The sequence below is a fragment of the Pseudoliparis swirei genome, chromosome 13, assembly GCF_029220125.1.
Source record: "Pseudoliparis swirei isolate HS2019 ecotype Mariana Trench chromosome 13, NWPU_hadal_v1, whole genome shotgun sequence".
In the NCBI taxonomy this organism is placed as follows: Eukaryota; Metazoa; Chordata; class Actinopteri; order Perciformes; family Liparidae; genus Pseudoliparis; species Pseudoliparis swirei.
The window spans coordinates 16803348-16817500 of NC_079400.1; the positions used below are offsets into that span (position 1 = coordinate 16803348).

The 14153-nt window shown below is 44.9% G+C and overlaps 1 protein-coding gene across 2 annotated transcripts in view; it reads left to right on the top strand.

The window, feature by feature from the left end:
- The first annotated feature begins 3696 nt into the window (after positions 1-3696).
- The window catches only part of bahcc1b (BAH domain and coiled-coil containing 1b), a 60627-nt gene continuing 50170 nt past the window's right edge, over positions 3697-14153 (top strand). The window contains exon 1 of one of the 2 annotated variants that reach the window (XM_056430016.1): positions 3697-3842. The gene's annotated coding sequence lies outside the window, so the exon portion shown is untranslated. Of the gene's footprint in view, positions 3843-11089; positions 11359-14153 lie in introns of those variants that run through there. The other variant, XM_056430017.1, reaches the window with a different exon arrangement.

Sequence of the window (14153 nt, forward strand, 5' to 3'; positions counted from 1 at the left end):
GACTTGCTCTCTGGGCCAAAAATCACATGACCACGTAAAAGTGCAGAAACAGGCTCCGTCTTTAGGTCCATGTGGCACCTTGAAGTGTTTTCCATTTGCCAAAGAGGAGCTGTGGCCTCAAATTGGAACCAGAAACAGGTTTAGCATCTGATTCTTAACCTATCGCAGCTGTGTCACACACACACACACACACACAGAGACACACACAGGTGCAGCTGGCTGCGAGCAGGTTCGAGAGTGAGCGACTGTATTCCACCGCCGCTAAATGAGCAAATCTCATCGATCTCGTAAACATTCGTCCGCGTTTATCGACGCTACAACGTTGTGCGGTTCGGTTTTGAAAAAAAGCTCGTCGGGGGAAACGCACACAAGGACGAGCATTGTCTCTTCTGCAGCTGCTGTGTGCGGTTGTCGTGGACGTTACAGATGTTTCCTGCACAATAAACCTGCTCGCTACATGCATGACGCACGTGATGGAAAAGCTTTCAATGCCACGAGACATGGACTTTGTCCCCAACAGGTGCTCGCTGTATTATATGTGTCATATATGTATTTATAATCTATGTTTTTTATGTGAGGGAATCCAGAGGTGAAAAAAACAAACACCTGACACCTCCTGATGCTTATCTCCTCGAAGGTGTGTTTACCCAACAGTAGCGCAGCGTGAGCCGAGAGGGGCCGTAAACCGGCCTGCTTTGGCTCCTTCCAACGAGGAGGGAAGGGGAGAGGGGTTTTTTTCAGGCCGTGGGCTAATTGGTCGAGATGATTTGAGTCCGATGGAAATTGTTGGTCATTGAAGTTCGGATTGAGGCGGCTGAGACTTTGGGTCGCGAGAGAAAGGCGCGGAGGGCGGGAAAAAAACACTGTTTTTTCCACGAGGTCGTGAAGAATTTTAAAACGTGACAAACCCCGTTGTGTAAACTACCTTGCAGGTGTTACTCATAAAGGAATACGCGCTCCAACCGCGGTAACAAGGAAAAGTTATGATCATAAGGCTTTATGAGATAGGACAAGGGCTGGGCGTGTTCAATGGACTGTGGCGATAGTATCAACACGCGGCTTTCCTTGAGCTGCTTTTTCTTTTCTTTATTTTTCACATAAATACACTCAGAAAAGTGCCATAAAATTTAATAAACACAACAAATTCAAATAGGTTGTACTTTAAGTGATGAATATAAAAAAACAGTGCGATAAGATGGTCATATATTTAACATTTTGGAAAGTGTACAGGGGTTTCAGCATAAAGGCTGTAACTGCAAACCCCACAATGCAACAGTAGGCCGTTAGAGAGACAAATAAAGGTCACGTTCCTGAGTGGGTGGGGTCTGCCGTGACTCCTCCCACTTCCCCTTCCCATAAATCTTTTCAAAAGGCAAAGAAAAAACTATTCTGGAAGGATTTATGGATGTATTGTTGCTTTCAGTCTTGAGAATAGTTTTCTATTTTTGGGGAAATTACTTTGAGTTAGTCGTCGGACTGGTGAAGCATATTGTTGTTGTTAGATGTTACTTATGATGTCACTATGTCTTTATGCAACATAGTCCACTGAAATATAACACGGGGTTGACCGTACACCATTCATATATGTATTTACTTATTTTGGTCTGAAGCAGCCAATGATTCACATGTTGCTTTGTTAAAAAAAATCAAGGATATAAAATGAAAAAGAAAAAACGAGTCATTTCTTCTCCTTTCTGTTCTTCTGATTTCATTACGATTTTAAATGGAATTTTATTTAAATTAAACAAGAAAACAAAAGTTGTGTATGTGTGTGTGTCAGGAGAGAGAAAACAACAACAAACCCCTGCAGACTCATTACAGCAGCTATTCTACAATAAGTTGAGTGAATTTAGCTCAAATTGAATTGTGAGAAATCTGTTCCTCGTTTTTACCGGAGACCCCCTGGACCCATACAGAGGACGCCTAGAGGTCCTCCTCCTCCTACCCCCCCCCCCCTCTTCCTCCTCTCCCTCCTCCTCCTCTTCCTCTTCCCCTTCGGGGTTCTGGGCCCCGCTTCCCCCTGGACGCGGCGATGCAGGGGTTAACGTGGTGACGTGGTGCTCCTGAAGCGGTGACCCATGGGGGGCCAGCCAGTGGGGGCTGCAGGGGGAGACGAGGAGGGAGCTGAGGCTGAAGTCCCGTTCGGGGAAAGAGGGACGAAGACTTGTGCTTCAACCGCCGCGTTTCTGCAGCTACGTCCACGTTGCCGCGTGCAGGTTTCGCCTCTTCCGCATTCATCTCCTCTTTTGTCTCAGTAAACAGAAACTCTGCTTATGTGTTTGGGTTTTTTTTCTTTTTCTTTCTTTCTTCCATGCTCGATTATTTGTAATCACGTCTTTGTTTCAAAGCGACGACATGGGAGCACCCCGGGCTCTCTAACCCTCTCCCTGGACGCCAGAACGGGGAGATAATTTGCACTTTTACGCACAAACTTGTCCGGACGGGTTGGAATTAATCAAAGCCTGCGCCAACGCGCAAACGCCGCGGACTCTTTAACGCCGGTGCTAAATGTTTATAGCGTAGGTACAACTGAGCCGTGTGTGCATGGCGGGGTGTGCGTGCGCCGGCAAGCCAACACAATGCCTCTGAAAGCCGGCAGAGAAGCTAGCAATTTATATATATATATATATATCGAGATATTTATATATATGTGTGTGTTTGTTATTGTATATATATATGTGTATATGTATATATATATATATATATATATATATATATATCGAGATATGTATAGATATATAGATATATATACGTGTGTGTATGTATATATTTATATATGTGTATGAGTCTATGTATATATGTGTATATATATATATATATATAAGTATATATATATATACAATGATAATAGCTGCTGGTGGATTTGAAAACAAGGTGGGTAAATTGTGACCTCCAGGTGGTAATTAGGGATATAATTTGAGGAAACAGCTATATATATATATATATATATATATATATATATATATATATATATATATATATATATCAGATTTCCGGATCTGATTGTCATTCCAGACTCCAACTATTAAATAAAAAATTAAATAAAACCCAAGCACGGCCATTCCGTAACATCACGTTGTAGGTTAAACACACACACGGTGCCGCGAGACACAGGAATCATTACCCAACACCTATAGTTCACTTTGATAACGCTTGTAAAGAGAGAGAGGGGGGGGGGGGTGGGCAGTTAGTTTGGTCCGAAAGAGTGGTTGGCGTCTTGTCAGAAAAAGGTGTGTGTGTGTGTGTTTTCGTACATAAATGTATGTGAAGCTTGGATACATATTGGTGGGGATAGAAGTGGGTGTGAAACTCATTGATGGAGTCCCTTTGCCCCTTCCTTCCATGATTTAAAAAGAAGAAGAAGATGAAATGCAAGAAAGCTTCTTTTTACTAGACGAGACGAGAGAGAGAGAGAGGGAGAGAGAGAGACTCTCTCCATCAATTTTCAGTTTAATGTCAGCGCTATAGCTCCATTGTGAGAGAGAGAGAGCGAGAGAGAGAGTTAGAGAGAGAGAGAGGACGCGTCATCCAGACATAAATTTGCTATTACAGCCTCACGGAGACTCACATCCACAGGATCCGGAGCTTAGTCGGGAAAACCCCTCCGTGGATAAATCCAGCGGAGAGAGAGCGAGAGAACGAGAGAGAGAGAACGCGCGTGAGGAAACGGAGCGATATTTAGGTCCACTTTGTGTTTGGATGGAGCGAGGAGAGGAACGGGATTGTTTTTCTTCTTTTTCATGTTTTTGAGAGGAAGAGAGAATCTTTTTTATTGGTTTATTTTTTCTCTCCAATTCATATCGATTACAACGATGTGTGATGTGGAGACGGTCTTGTTATAGGTAGGTGTTGAATTATGTACTATATGTTTTAATTCAATCATTCTCACATCAAATTAGTTAGCGAGGACTGGGGGGGGGGGGGGGGTATTTGCTTTAGTTTACAAAGGCGTGGTTTGGGGGATAAAGCTAAATAGTACTGATTAGTTTTTTTAGGGGGGGGGAGGGGGGGTTAATGACAGGCGTATTTGGAGTCCACAGTCCAACAGGGGCCGAGGGAGAAAAAATATATCTGTTTATTTCTTTATTTCTCAATTTAGACATGGCTGCTCATGTCGTTTGGGTTTCTTTTTATTTGTGAGTCCGTAAACACGCGTAATGATGTTTTTTCTCTCGCTCCCAACAACTTCAAATGCGCAGCCATGACGCTGTTTTATATTTAATCCTATAGTCAACTCCCAATATACCACCCGGATGGATGGATGCATGTTTGTGAATCTTCTTCAACATTGTGTGTATCAGTTTGGGCGTCTCGGGGGGATGTGTGTGCCAATACCGTGGCGCGCGCGCGCACACACCCACACACACACACACACACACACACACACACACACACGCACACAAGGTGATCCAACCATTCCCTTGTCTTCCCTTTATAGTTGATCGGCTCCACAGTTGGCTGTTATAGTTTGTCAAGGCTTACTTGTGTTATATTAAATTACACGGAAACACTGTATACTGAGTCGCCGTTGATCTGCCTCCCTCTCATGCACACACACGCACACACACACGCGCGCACACACACACATCAAAAGCTTTTGGCAACAAAGCCATCCATGCTAGATGACACACGTCTTTTTCGGGGTCCTTTTCCTATCATATTTCTGACTTGAAAAAGTGTCATTAAGGACAAGAAATGACGTCCTCGATTTAGATATTGATGAAGACTATCTTTTACAATATACATTATAGACCGTTTATTCATCTCCTCCCTTTTACAGTGTGAACATTTTTATTTTATTCCTTGCAGTTTAATTTATGAGTAATGGTGGTTCCCAGTCACTCTGGGGTCAAGTCAGATACTTTACATCTGAATGTACACATTGTCGCACAAAAAAGACACGCCTGTTAAATCCACTGTATATATCTGCTTTGCTTCTTAGTCTCATCCTCCAACCATTGTCTTTATATATATATATATATATATATATAATGTGTGTGTATGTATATGTGTGTATACATATATATATATATGTATGTATATATATGTATGTGTATATATAAATATATATTCACATTAATTAAATATCCCTGAAGCTAAATAAATACAGCACATGAATGTTAAATGTTAGAATTCGCAGCTATATATATATATAGATCTCTCTCTCTCTCTCTCTATATATATATATATATATTTATATAATATGTAGGATCATACAAGTGTCATTCTGGATCATGGTCAGGCCGTGCAGGTTATTGGACACGTGACTTGTTTATTTCACAATTATTGGTTCATTGTAAAGTTAAACGGTGTTTGATATGGCGGGTTGTTCAGGCCCAAATGTTCCTGTCGTATTGTTCCTTTCGACATGCGGCCTTAACTCCAAATTAAATTGTTGTTGGGCGAGTTCTCTTTTGAGAGATGATCCAGATGTGGTCTGATTAGGTGTAATCCCTCATCGTCAACACGACCCCAACACAGCTAAGCAACGGGCTGCAAGAGGAGCGGATCACTGCATATTCAACATGTTTGTCTTGTGATGACATTTATTTTTATTCTAGTCAATTGCTGGTGCGTCACTGCAGCACCATATACGTTGATCCTGGTCTGAGTAACACCTTATTATTGTTGAAACAATCAGTTGAGATTTAAATGTTGGGTAAGGAGTTGCAGGCCAGCTGACCTGTTGACCCACACACCTCTTTGGAGGTTTCCAATCCAACGTGCACAACCACAAAGACGTTGTCTTTCATTCTCACGAAAGTTTGCGTGCGTGTATAGACGGCGCCATTGGGGGCGCATGCACGTGCACATGTTGGGAGACAGGCATACTAAATGAGGTGGCGCTACACAGGTCCGTCACATGTCGGGCACACCATTTAAAGCCCGTTATCTGCGTGTATAATAATCAACATTTCACCATCTCCTTGGTTCAATTAGCTGGTTACAAACTACACATCATGAGGACGGCACGCCATTGGCTGGTCGCCTCCACCTGCGTGTTTTGATGGCCCACAAATAGATGCGTGGTGCTTTCATCTCGCCCATACACACAGGCCCCGGTGGTGATTACAGCCGGATACATGCTGCGTGACAGCCACGCATTTGGTCCCCAAGCCATCCCCTCTGTCGCCATCATCATCCTCACCATCATCTTCTTCTTTTTCTGCTGTATCTTCATCCAGCGTCATGTGAAGGCAGCATGCTGATCTAACAGTTGTGTCTTTTTAAAGCGTTACGAGAAGGACAAGAACATTTGTTTATCTTCTTTATTTCTTTCCTTGCCGTGACCCCTCGGCATGACCCCGCGGCTCCTCATATCTGCCGGGGTGGTCAGAACCCGCAGCATCATGTCCGCACACAAAGAGAAGAAAAGGTCATGTTGTGTGTGTGTGTGTGTGTGTGTGCACTCAACTTCTGACTCGATCGTGTCGTTGTTCTTTAAGCGGTAATGGGTTGTTGTTGTTGTTGTTTGTTTGTTGGTGCTGGCCATGCACAGAAAGCGTAACGTTGCATTGGCCACCAACATCACTCCTACTAGAGCGCACAGAATATGCACGTATTCATGGTTTTTTCTCACTCTAATATAGAGGTATTGTCTCGTGCGGGTTGCGCCATGCACCTTTAGATATAGCCCGGGCGCCCCCCCCCCCCCCCTCGGTGACCGGCCCTGGTTGGAAACCCGCATCATTAAAGGGCGATCAGAACTATCTGCGGAGGATCGGGTGGTGGCCCTGTGTGGAGACAGCTCTCCATTTGGACCTCATTTAAAAAGCAACCTCGCCAATGTGTTTCCCGTTGACTGTGAATTATGCTTTTTTTTCTTCTTCTTTTTTTTTGCTCTTTTCTTTTTGTGGTCCTATTTAGATGTTCAGAAGTTTATTCAATTAATGTTGGGAGGATATGGCACCCACTTTAAGCACTTCAACCACTTTTTATGTGCGGGAAAATAGCGTCTGTGTGTGTGTGTGTGTACCTTTTTTAGAGACTTCACTCCTCGTGAGGTGAAGATGCAGTGGGTTAGAGTTCACTGGACGGGATGCGGGTCAGGTTGCACACAAATATGTGTTTGTGCAACACATCTAAATAAGACGATAATGTTTGCATTTACATTGTTTATCACATTTCTATTGTTACAAAATGGACACACACACACACACACACACACATCCGCATAGCGAGTGAAAGCCCGTTCGGCTGGCCGGGATGAGTGGCTTCTCGCCCGCGACGGAAGACTCTGGCACATCGGTCTGTATAGTGTGTGTGTGTGTGTGTGTGTGTGTGTGTGTGTGTGTGTGTGTGTGTGTGTGTGCGTGCGTGCGTGTGTGTGAGGGGAGAAAAGAAGGGAAGGTGGAAAGTGTCAGTCAGGAACGCTTCATTGCTCGAGGACAATCCACGCGCAGGACTGGTCCGTTTCAAGAGCAATCAGTCAATCCGCATTAATTACCCCCCTCTCCTCCTCCCCCCTCCCTCCCTCCATCCGCCCAACACGCACACACACACACACACACACACCTTCTCTGGTCCGTGCAGTGCCAACGCTATAGCTATTATACGGTGTGTGTGTGTGTGTGTGTGTGTGTGTGTGTCTGTATGTGTGTAGGTGTGTGTGTTATGCTTTCTCTCTGTCTGTCTGTCTGTCTCTGCAAACACGCACACACACATCCCCACGCGCACGTGCACATGCACGCGCGCACACCCAACCCCCCACCTACCCACATTTTAAGTGAAAAAAGAACCAATAAAAAATCAAGCTATAAAAAGGCTTTTTTTTCCTTCTCCTTGTCGCTAAATAAATTAAATGCAGATTTCTGTTTTTTAAGTGCCGGAGTCCTTTTGTGAGACTGCGGAACAGGACTCGTTATTGTCCCGCTGTCATTAGCGCTGAGGGCAACACGGCTGTGGCAGAGAACAAGGAAACCAAGGCATCTACAAAATGGATAAAAACACATATATGTAGTTATAGGCTACTGTTTGGTATCGATGTATTCTGGCGTTGGGCTTCTACGGTTGGAAACACAAACAATATTACCAGGTTGTAATATCACTGCAAACCTGTTGGTTCAGATATGTTCCTATTAAGATCCAAAGTGCCTGGCGGACTCCAGAGATATAGCCTATTATATAATTATTCTTCCTTATTCAGGTCATGCAGCCTGTGGATTTTTGATGGACACCGAGCACCACCTGAGTTCCACAACTCCACAAAGGTTATGTCATCTTCGAGGAGCCTAATGCATAAATGATAATTCACAGTTGTCGCTGGTTGCATGGAGCACATTTGGGCTATTAAAAATATCCACTTTGAATGTGGAAGTATATGCAGGATAAAGCTAGATTTGAGCTTTTGTTGTATACACTGTGTGTGTGAGCGCGTATGTGGACACGTGGTGGCTGAAGCCCATTGGAGAGCCAGCCAGCGCTGTGGAATGCAGGCTGCTATGTAAATAGAAAAAGAGGGTAACGATTATCTAATTACAGACGTGCACACATCTGATCGCGTTGGCGCTATTTGAATGGAGTTATATAGGTAGATAAATCTATATATATATCAATTAATTCTACTGGATGCACGAGAGCATGCACACACTTTATAAGCTGCATATCTATACGGGCTGCAGACCAGCTCAGGTCTCCTTTGTCCAGTGTGTTGTGTTGGGGGCTGGACCAAAGCAAGGGAGCCTCTGTTTTAATGTAAAGAGACATCAGCTGTAACAAATCTACTTTATGAAGTGCATTCAGTGTTGTCAGCTTCAGACAAGTTCAGATAAAAGCCATTCAGGTGCAACCACATGACTGAATCTTTATAAATGTATATATAATAGACATTTAACCCACATGTTGTATTAGTATGTTTATGTAGATGTGCTTTATTTGTAATACACACACGTTTTGTAAAAGCAATATTTTTATTTTTACAATTGATTTATTTTGTATATATTTTTTAAGGTCATTTAAAGTTGTTTTTAATGCACAAAATTAAATAAATTCTTATATTCCACTTTTCAGAATACACGTCATACTGTGTTATTAAAAGCGGAAATGTCGATTAATTATTGAACAGTTGACAATAAAAGAAGTTTTAGTCAATATGTTAGGCGTAGCAGCAACGCGGTCCACGTTGTTTGTCACTTTTTGAGGCGAGACCGTCCTCTGGTTTAGTTTCTGACCTGTCGCTCTCTTCCCGGCGCTTCCTTCTGCAACACAAACTTTTCTCTCTGTGTTTGAAGAAAAGAAAAGAATGAAGGAAGAAGAAGAACTCTCGCAGCAGCAGCAGCAGCAGCAGCAGCGGGATGTTTTCCGGTTCTTCTCGCCGTCTTCTTCTTCCATTTTTCTAAACACAACGTTGTCATTTCGCGAATCTAGCCTCTACGTTTAATACAACGTGTAATCCCCCCCACCACACACACACACACACACACACACACACACACACACACACACACACACACACACACACACACACACACACACACACACCCCTCCTCCCCCTTTTTACCGTATTCCCTTTGATTTAGTCACTCTTGACTCTCCTTTTGCTCTGGGGCCAACGGGGTTCGCCGTGGGGGGCGCCTTGAAACCGCCCCTCCTTATCTCCTTTCATCGTTCTGCGCGGGGCCGCCTTGAAACCGCAGGGGCAGTAATTGCTTTTTTCAGGCAGCCCAGTGCGGACTGGCCAGCAGCCAATCAGAGCCTTGTTTACACTCGGTGATTGACAGGGTTCTGGCGACGCGCCAGCCAATCAGGAGGCTCGCCAGGGCCGAAGCCCCCCGAGTTTTAACCCTTTGCCTCCATGTTGAAAACCAACCTGGACGAGAATATTAGCCGATAGCAGCTCATATATGTCGACGTGGAAACACACGAGCCTCGTATCCTTCCACTTTTAATTGGCTAAATTAGTGAACCGTGCAGGAGGCTAACCCCGGGGACAGTAATGCGTTCACATTACGCAGTGATTCAATTTGCACCTTTCTGCGCGCGCGTGACAGAGAAAGGTAAACAGACATCTAGACTTAAAATAGATGAAAATAAAAGCATTTTGTATTTACCTTTTTGTCTGTGTGCGTGCACGTGCCCTTTACTGTTTCAGATGCCTTTACATATATGGCATACTGATGGATACTGTGAGCTTGCACTTCCATTGTCACAGCGTTTACATGATGCAGAGGATTTAGGGACGTTTACATTTGATTTTTCTTCTTCTTTAAATCCTCCCAGTATCCCATGTGGACACATTTTATACATCAAACTTACACTTAACGTTATACGCCTGACAATTAAAGCTCCTATAAGCTTCTATTATCTTAATGTGGTCGTGCGAACACGCCTTTGCTTCGCGAGCCCCCTTATACGTTCAATAAATCACACACAGATTCTGCAAATGAGGATTTATTTAGCGAAACGCACGCGCTGGGGCCGAATGAAAAAAGCAGGAATTCCCTCAAGGAGCGTCAATTAAAAAAAAACTATCACATCATCGCTGTCACAGCACAAAAAATAAATATAAAATAACGACACACTCGGAGCACATCGTGCAGCATCTGAACCGAGCTGCAGCGCGCGGCGATCACACGGAATCGGCTATAGATGCTATTTGCTCTCCACCAGTGATGAGGGGAAAGAAAGAAAAAGTGCGGGCGGCTCCACTTCCTCTCCTCTCCTCTCTCTCTCTCTCTCTCTCGCGCGCGTACACTGAACAGCAACGAGCGGTGCCGCCTGTCTCATCGCATTTGCTCGGCGCACGCAAAGTGTGCGCCGAAGGGCTGCGAATCAAACGCCCGCCGTTTTGCCTCCGCGGCTCCGGGGCCGACTTCCTCATTGGCTCGCAGCGGCTGGCCAATAGCGGCGCGTGTTTACCGTCGGAAGGGGGCGGGGAGGAGAGGGGAGTGGCGGCGGCGGCGGCGGTGGTGGTGGAGGAAAAGGCTAGGGTGGGGTGGGGTGGTGGGGGCGCCTCACGGGCACGCTTTCACATTGTCGTTCTCAAACCAATAGGCCTGCGCGTTCACCCCTCCCCGCGCACACACACACACACACACACACACACACACGCCTCCACCCCCTCCCTCCTCCTCCTTCTCCTCCTCCTCCTCCCCTTCCCGGCGTGTCTGAATCTCCGGCTGCATGAACGAGCCTCGATTCACTACAAGCCTGAACTTCTACGATGCGTCTCTCCCATACCTCAGCGGGCTGCGCGGCGCAGTCTGCAAGCAGCAGCGCACTATAGGATGTAATCAATCCCACATGTTTCATCTCTGCGACTCGGGGGGATTTTCACTTTGAATATTTTTGTACTTTTTTTTCTTTCGTTGTGTAACCGACTCGCCAGGAGAAGAAGAAAAAAATGGATGTAACTTACCAGTGAGTAGCACATAATTTTTATTGTTACATATTGTTACAATGGGCTTAATGTGTTTATTTAAATGGACCTTTAAATATCTATTTCCCCCAAACCCCTATTACCCCCTGTCATGCCTTTTTAGAGAAGTAAAAAGGGTCAAATACAAGCTGATATGACTCTGATATACTTCATAGAATAATTTTTTTTTAACACACCCCTTAATCAGTAAATATAATATTTCAATTGAAGCAACACATCTCACCACTCTACAGTATTTTTGAAGGATGTATTTTCAGACCACTCCTGTCCAGTCTGGAGCTGTGGGCGATGTGTGTGTGTGTGTGTGTGTCACTTTTTTGATTTGACCTCTCTTTACAGCCACATTTAACTGTGTGTTTCTGATTCATTCAGAGGACTATATTCAAGAGCTCTCTCTCTCTCTCTCTTCAGATCACCTCCTCGCGCCGCCAGTTTTATAGATGACAAATTGTAGAATATTCTTTGTTCGTTTTCTTTTCGTGTCGGTGTGTGTGTGAGTGTGTGTGTGTGTGTGTGTAGGTGTGTGTGTGTGTGTGTGTGTGTGAGAGAGAGAGAGAGAGCAGTTCAGTTTATGGCTAACTGCAGTGCTCCCCGCATCCCCCATCGGCATGACGGCTGTGGAGACGCCGGTCTGTGCTCGGCTCGGCTCGGCTTGTCTCTCGTGTCTAGTCGGCCTCTAAATATCCGGATTTCGTGTCTCGGTGATGCTATGTGACTTCACTTTATTGCAAAATTGTGGAAGGCACTGAGTTGGCCTCTAAACCGGAGCCACTAATTCCCTTTTTTTATTTGTATCTTTTGTCCCAAAGCATTTATGATTCCACGGGTTTCTGTTCAAATAACCTGCTTTGAGATTCAGAAAATACAATTCGCTGCCTATTGGCTGGCTTGCGTGCTGAGTTCGTGGAATGTCGATTTTACCAGTATTGGGTACTTTTTGTAAGTGTGATTCTCCGTCTGCGGGTAGCTTGACCCTCTGCAGGGCAGTGGTGGAGGTGTGTGTGCGCGCGCTTGTGTGTGCGTGTGTTTGGGATTGGGGGAGTCAGGTGAAGTGGAAGGAAGTCTGAACGCCTTCTATACGTAGACACGCACACACACACGTGCACGCACACACGCACACACACGCACACACACACACACACGATACAGTCGATCCAAATGATAATCCACCCCCCCCCCCAAAAAACCTGTATACGCGCGATCTGCTCACGTCGTTTTTTGTTGTTTGCGTGGCGCGAGCGATAGCAGTGGATTTAGGTCCTGTTGGATGTAGCCTGAGTGGCTCTCTGTTGACGTGGAATGTAAACACCGAGGACGTGTGTTTACGGGCCCGAAATGTAAAAACGTATAGACAAATGTCAGACGAGAGTGGTTTATGATTGATGTCCCTGAGAGAAGGGCCATTGTTTCTCTCAGCCTAGGGGACAGCGGAGAGAGAGAGAGAGTCCATTTTGCCTTCCCAGTGCGCGTGCAGCGGTGCGCGTTTCTCTCCCGTTTCACCCTAATTTGGTCCCGTGGCGATGGTTCAACGCACGAGAACGTGGCGCTGCACCAACGGAAGGGAAATCACATTATTTAAATGCACTTGCAGTTTAGGGCAGATGTTCTCATGTAGATACTGTACATGCATCCATTGGCTGGACACACACACACACACACACACACACACACACACACACACACACACACACACACACACACACACGCACACACACATACATTCACTCTGTCAACGCTGCTGAACTTTGGAGATTTTCTCTCGTCCCCAAACGCTCAATTCCTCAAAGTTGGAGTCCTTGAGCAGCTCGCCCGTGAGTGCGCGTGCGCGTATAAAGGAGACTCGAATATCTGAGCTCGTGCAGCCATATGCACTTCACAAGCCCCCTGGTCCACCAGAGCAGTTGATATTTTTTTCTTTGTTCCTTTATCGTTGATTCCTGGGAGGTGCTATCAGCTACGGAGCGCCGGATGGACGTGCCATGCATGGAGACGCGTAATAAACGCACTGGAGGTGTGTGTGGTGTGTTTGGTGAACGCATGGCACCCACAGCTCTCACTATGTGAGCGTCACACGGAGCCCTGTTTAAGTCAATGACCCACGATAAGGCATACATATAAAGTCGATGGTTTCCTAGTCTAGTTCACTGTTTATTGCTTCGCTCTTTCGCACCGCAGCATAAAGGTGATGTGATTTGTGATTACGGTGTATTACTGTATATATAGGTATACTATATACGTAGAGATGCTGCTGCCACGGCCAAGAGGCGAGGGGCCACTGCTGCTGACCCCGCAGGAGAGTGGACAGACATAGCTTTTTCATTCCTGTTTTCATTGATAAGCAACAGCACAAATAACAATACTGCAGTTATAACGATGACATATATAATATAGGCTATATATATATTTATATATATATGTATTTTTTAAAGCCAAACATCAAAGGTGAAATAAGTTTGGTTATTCCATAGAAAACGAGGATCAGTAAAGTCTGATTTCTTCCAAAAGCTATAAAACACCATTGATCCAAGTCGGACGGTTGCGCGCCTGTGTGTGTGCGTGTGTATAGCTACCGGATCTCACGCGAAACCCACGTTGTGTTGTTTTAAATGATAGAATATCATCACGTCCTCCTATAAGAGACACGACTGCTCGTTAAATGAGTGTCCAATGGATCAGATTTTATGACACCTGAATGAGGAAAGAAATCAAACTTAATTTACATAAACAACAACCATTAATCAGAGCAGACATGTGTGTGTGTGTGTGTGTGTGTGTG